Raw genomic sequence first — 6,873 nt, forward strand, 5'->3', positions numbered from 1 at the left:
TTCACAGATGGTCTTTCTATTGTTGAGGTACATTTCCTTTTCTATCTATTTTGTTTAGGATTTCTATGATGACTGGATTTTGAATTTTCTGAAATGCTTTTTCTCCATCTATTAAGATGATGTGGTTTTCATCTTTCTTTCTGTTCAAGTGGCATATCACATTGATTTGCTTGAATATGTTGAACCTTCCTTGCATCCCAGAAATAAGTGTCACGTGAACATCTACATTTTTTTTAATGTCCTCTTGAATAGTGTTCTAGTGCAAGCAGTCTTGGAGAAATTCATGGAAAAATAAGTATTTTGAGAAAATTGTGCATGAATTTCACAGTTTTTGCACCAAAATAAACTGGTACAAATCTGTTATAACATGTCTGAACAGGTTCTAGTTTAAGGCACTCAGAAGGATAAGACATGAGTTTGAAAAGAGATTCTATCAAAGTAATATAAATTCTGCTAAAATTGAAACAAGAAGAAACATCAAATTTATGATGAGATCAGATGCAGTGTCTCAGGCGGTTAATCCCAGCACTTTCAGAGGCCAAGACAGGTGGGTCACGTGAGCCCAGGTATTTAAGACCAGCCTGGGCAACATGGTGAAACCACCTTGTCTACAAAAAATACAAAAATTTGCTGGGCATGGTGGCATATGACTGCAGGGCCAGCTACTGTGGAATCTGTGGTGGGAGGATGGCTTCAGCCTGGGAGGTTGAGGCTGCAGGGAGCTGTGGTCATGCCACTGCACTCCAGCATGGGTGACGGAGCAAGATACTGTCTCAATAAAAGAATAATTATGGGAAAGTTTGGGAAGAGGAATAATATAATCATTGATGCTTTATGAAAAGGTTATGGAGATGATGCCCAAAAGAAATAAACAGTTTGTAAATGGATAACTCATTTGAATCGGGACAAGACAGTGTTGAAGGTGATGCAAGGAGCAGCAGGCACACCATCCACATCAGTTTTTTGTTTTCTTTTGTTTCCTTGTTTTGAGACAGTGTCTTGATCTGTTGACCAGGCTGGGGTGCAGTGGTGTGATCTCGGCTCACTGCAACCTCTGCTTCCTGGATTGAAGTGATTCTCCTGTCTCTACCTCCCTGGTGGGTTCACACCACCACACACGGCTAATTTTTGTGTTTTTAGTAGAGATGGGGTTTCACCATATTGGCCAGATTGATCTTGAACTCCTGACCTTGTGATCCACCCACCTTGGCCTCCCAAAGTGCTGGGATTACAGGCATGAGCCACCACATCTGGCCCACATCAGTTTAAAAAAAAAAAAAATTAAGCTTGTGTGTGCCACAATGAAGAGGACTGACAGGTAACGGCAGAAATAGTATTCAGGAGTTCAAGAACAGGCTGGTTAAAATGGTGAAACCCCGTCTCTACTAAAAATACAAAAATTAGCTGGGTATGGTGGCAGGTGCCAGTAATCCCAGTTACTCAGCAGGCTGAGGCTGGAGAATCGCTGGAACCCGGGTGGCGGAGGTTGCAGTGAGCTGAGATGGCACCATTGCACTCCAGCCTGGGCAACAAGAGCGAAATTTTGTCTCAAAAAGAAAAAAAAAAAAGATATCAAGCCCCTTCTCTTCCTCTCTCCTCTCGTGGTGTGTGTACTTGACTCTGCTTCTCACCAGATCTTCTTGTAAGACTTTCAGGATTAAGCGATTCCTGACCAAGAAACAAAAGCAAAATCGTTCCATGCCCCAGTGGATTCAGATCAAAACTGGTAAGAAAACAGGTACAACTTTAAAAGGAGACATTGGAGAAGAACCAAGCTAGGTCTATAAGGAATTGCATATGAGATGGCACACATATTTATGCTGTCTGAGTGTCTCAATCACGTTACCATATCAAGCTGAAAATGTCACCACCATCTGGAGAGTTGGACATGTTTTATTGGGAATATATTTTTTCTCTCTGAATCTGTTATGAACCCATTGTTTGGCTGGGGTCAGTAATGAATATATGAGACTTCATTTCAAAAAAAAGTCAAATGATGTAATTCCATAGAGTACCTTAATTTGTGTGTTGCTTTTTTTTTTTTTTTTTTTTTTTTTTTAACTCCACTGGGTTCAGTGGATCACACCTGTGGTCCTCGCAGTTTGGGAGGCTGAGGTGGGAGGATTGGTTGAGACCAGGAGTCTCCTGGGAATCTTCTCGTCTCCCATAACCCAGTTCATGACAGACCCTTGGACTTTACTAGTTTGGAAAAATCTACATAAAACAATATCTGTGTCAGAGCATTATGTCAGTCACAAGCACGTGAAAGCAAAATAAAAATTACTAAGCCAAAGAGAAAAGTCAAGCTGGGAACTGTGTCAGAAATACCTGCCTTCCATTTTATTCCTAAATGAGATAGCTACAAGGATTTTTACAAAGCTACATAGAGGCCGGGCGCTGCGGCTCATGCCTCTAATCCCAGCACTTTGGGAGGCTGAGGTGGGCGAATCACCTGAGGTTGGGACTTTGAGACCAGGCTGACTAACGCAGAGATGTCCCATCTTTACTAAAAATACAAAACTTAACAAGGCACGGTGGCGCACGCCTGTAATCCCAGCTGCTCCTGAGGCCGAGGCAGGAGAATCGCTTGAGCCCGAGAGGTGGAAGTTGCAGTGAGCCGAGATCGCGCTACTGCACTCCATCCTGGGGGACAGAGTGAGACTCCGTCTCAAAAAAAAAAAACCAAAAAACTTCCAGCAAACATCATATTTTATAATAATCCTTTGCCACAGGAGAGAATCAGGTATGAGAAGTTCCTACATGGAGAACAAAATGTGAGTTTCTACTCTGTCTTCAGGTGCCTTCCCAGAGATGCCCCCAGATTTTCCTACAGCAGTGGGGATATAGGGTGTACTGACCCTCCCCAACACACACCCCCCTAACCACCCCATACCACCCCAACCCCGCAAAAAACCCAAATCCGTTCCCATTTCCTGCCACAAACTGTGGGCTCCCAGTGAAAACTACCATAGATTTTCTTGTAAATCCCGTTCTTTTCGGGCCTTCTACGGGATGACAGGGGCCTAGAGGAGGCAGTACTGGGTGGAGTTACCTGGGTGCGCATTTGTTGGAATGTGACATTTTATGGCTACTCGCAAGGTCTGTTATCAGTTGTCTGTCTTGGGGAGAATGTGCAGTCACCATGGTGCAATAATAATCTATCCAAGGACCACACAGGTCACCACAGGTGCTCAGTCAGCGTGATCAACATGCTGTGATGTGTGCTCTGGCAGGACACAGACGGACACACTCAGCTCTGTCGATGTGTGAACAAGGAGTGTTGCAATGCCATGGTTTATTCACAGTCACCATGGAATCTGATGTGGCATTTTAAAAAATGCACAGATCTATTGCAACTGGTATGAAAACATCACTGATTGGCCAGACATGGTGGCTCACACCTGTAATCCCAGCACTTTGGGAGGTCGAGGCAGGCAGATCACCTGAGGTCGGGAGTTGGAGACCAGCCTGACCAACATTGTGAAACTCCATCTCTACTAAAACTACAAAAGTAGCCGGGTGTGGTGGCGCATGCCTGTAATCCCACCTTCTCCAGAGGCTGAGGCGGGAGAATCGCTTGAAGCCAGTTGGCAGAAGTTGAGGTGAGTTGAAATCACGCCACTGGACTCCAGCCTGGACAACAAGAATGAAACTCCATCTCAAAAAGAAAAAGAAAAGAAAAAACATCACTGGTTGGTGAAAACTATTGAATTAGACAGAAATGTAAATCTGCAAATATATATTTAAATATTGAATAATGAACAGAATATCTGAATGGTGTGTATATTCATACATATTTTGTATATGATTTCAGAAGCAATTTTAGATATTCTATGAAATTGTATAGGAAGGCTACACCTCAAACTGGTGAATTTATGTTTAGATATAAATGACTACTTTTTATTTTAGTGTTTAAATATTTTATTACATTGTTCAGGTGTGCATTAATTTTGTGTTTATGAATTGCCATGGTATAGCCAGATGTTTACTACAGCACCCATTTATTTTCTCACAGTTCATAGATGAGAAATGTGTCAGGTTTTTGTGGGTACTCTGTCTGGTCTCACAAGGCCAAAATCAAGGTCAAAGCCATGGGATCGAGTCTTGAGGCTGTGGGGGCAGAATTTCCTTCTGAGCTCATTCAGAATGTTGTCAGAATTCATTATTTTCTCCTGGTTCCCATATATTCAAAATCCAGTACATGAAATCACCCTCGTGCTCCTGGGTCCTAACTTCCTCCGCTGTTGCATCTCTCTGACATACACTTCTGCTTCAAGGACACTTAGGACCCACCCAGATAATCCAGGATAACTTTCTTTTCTTTTCTTTACTTTTTTGAGACTGAGTCTTGCTCTGTCGACCAGTCTGGAGTGCAGTGGTGCAATCTCTGCTCACTGCAACCTCCACTTCTAGGGTTAAAGTGGTTCTCCTGCCTCAGCCTTCCAAGTAGCTGGGATTACAGGCACGGACCACCACGCTGGCTGATTTTTGTATTTTTAGTAGAGATGGGGTTTCACCATGTTAGCCAGGTTGGTCTTGAACTCCTGACCACAAGTCATCCACCCACCTTGGCCTTTCAAAATGCTGGGATTACACACAGTTTTCTCTTTCAAAGCTGAATGAGGCTAGGCATGGTGGCGGGTGCCTATAATCCCAGCTACTCAGGAGACTGAGGTAGGAGGATCGCTTGAACCAGAGAGGCGGAGGATGCAGTGAGCCGAGATCGCGCCACTGCACTGCAGCCTGGTCAACAGAGCGAAACTCGGTCTCAAAAAAAAAAAATATATCAAATGACTAGTAACCTTCATTCATTAGGAAATTACCAGCCAAATTCCTTTTGGTAACATAACATAAACACAGGAGTAGCACCAGGAGTTGGAGACCTGCCTACAACATCATAGGACCAGTAAACTTTTTTGCACTGAGAAAAAAATTTGTCAGTCTAGCTAGAAAATTATTACCATTTGGGATATTTCTGTTAATTGAAATTGGTATGCTATATATTGATAAACTATATTTGTAATACTATATTTTATATAGTTATATAACTATACATCAATATAATTAAGTATACATCAGTATAATTATATAGTAATATATATGTAAATATTGGTAAACTATACGTTTCTATGACATTTCTATATTATTTGGTATTCAGTTATGCTCACAAGTCCATTGCTTTCTTTCCTTTTTTTTTTTTTCTGAGACCAAATCTTGTTCTGTAGCCCAGATCTGGGGAGCAGTCTTGTGATTTCCGCTCACTGCAACCTCTGCCTCCCAGGTTCAAGCAATTCTCCTCTCTCAGCCTTCCAAGTAGCTGAGATTACAGGCGCGCACAACCATGCCCAGCTAATTTTTGTATTTTTAGTAGAGACGAGGTTTCACCATGTTGGCCAGGCCGGCCTCGAACTCCTGACCTCAGGTGATCTGCCTGCCTAGGCCTCTCAAAGTGCTAGGATTACAGGCGTGAGCCACCGCGCCGGGCCATGATCATTTAATTTCTACCCTACTTTATTTGATCATCCTCTAGTGTTTTACGTCAGGTAGAACATGATATCAGAGTGTCCATTAATGCCTGTGGTAGGTGCCATTGTACTTTCTTTCCTGGCATAAAAAGAAGTGAGTCTCTGTGTAGCTGTCCTGATAGGGGGTCAATTGTTTAAATCTAATTTAGTCATGAGGCAGATTCCTGTAATTTTATACTCCAATCAGGGTATCTACATTTAATCAAGGTCTTTAAAGATTTATTCATAACTGGTATCAGCCTCTGGGGTAATATTTGACACATCAGTGGAAACCGGTCAAAAACAAAATTATGGGCCGGGCGCGGTGGCTCAAGCCTGTAATCCCAGCACTTTGGGAGGCCGAGACGGGCGGATCACGAGGTCAGGAGATCGAGACCATCCTGGCTGACACTGTGAAACCCCGTCTCTACTAAAAACTACAAAAAACTAGCCGGGCGAGGTGGCGGGCGCCTGTAGTCCCAGCTACTCGGGAGGCTGAGGCAGGAGAATGGCGTGAACCCGGGAGGCGGAGCTTGCAGTGAGCTGAGATCCGGCCACTGCACTCCAGCCTGGGTGGCAGAGCGAGACTCTGTCTAAAAAAAAAAAAAAAAAAAAAAAAATTATGAAATTAAATGGGCCGGGCACGGTGGCTCAAGCCTGTAATCCCAGCACTTTGGGAGGCCGAGACGGGCGGATCACGAGGTCAGGAGATCCAGACCATCCTGGCTAACAGTGAAACCCCGTCTCTACTAAAAAATACAAAAAACTAGCCGGGCGAGGTGGTGGGCGCTTGTAGTCCCAGCTACTTGGGAGGCTGAGGCAGGAGAATGGCATAAACCCGGGACGCGGAGCTTGCAGTGAGCTGAGATCCGGCCACTGCACTCCAGCCTGGGTGACAGAGCAAGACTCTGTCTCAAAAAAAAAAAAAAAAGAAAAAGAAATTAAATGTACCTGTGTAAAATATAGAGACAAGGTATAAAATAAAAATTAAATATGTATCTTCATTATTGGAAGAACTCTGCTAACTAGCTTTGGCAATAGAGCATGGTGGTTAATGTACTCTGAAATCAGCCCAGACAAGATCAGTCCCCATTCCACCCCAAACACGGTGTGAATTTACACAAATCATGTCATCTCTCTGTGCTTGAGTCCTCTTGGTCTTTATAATGGTGGTGCCTGGCTCAAGGGAACCTCCCATCTCAGCCCCCCACCGACTACCAGCTGCCTTTTAAATCTCGCTCATGCATCACGTTCCCTGCAGGATCTTGTGTGTCTGAAGACAAGTAGCAGCCTGTGGGAACTGACAGAACGGCTGCTGGGATGGGGCAATGGGAATGATGTTCTTATCGCAGACTACACTTAGAATCCT

General features: G+C 43.7%; 1 protein-coding gene across 1 annotated transcript in view; it reads left to right on the forward strand.

The window, feature by feature from the left end:
• Positions 1-6,873, forward strand: part of LOC102146399 (tropomyosin-2-like) — a 133,927-nt gene that overhangs the window by 58,974 nt on the left and 68,080 nt on the right.

The sequence above is a fragment of the Macaca fascicularis genome, chromosome 19 (genome assembly GCF_037993035.2).
Source record: "Macaca fascicularis isolate 582-1 chromosome 19, T2T-MFA8v1.1".
Lineage (NCBI taxonomy): Eukaryota > Metazoa > Chordata > Mammalia > Primates > Cercopithecidae > Macaca > Macaca fascicularis.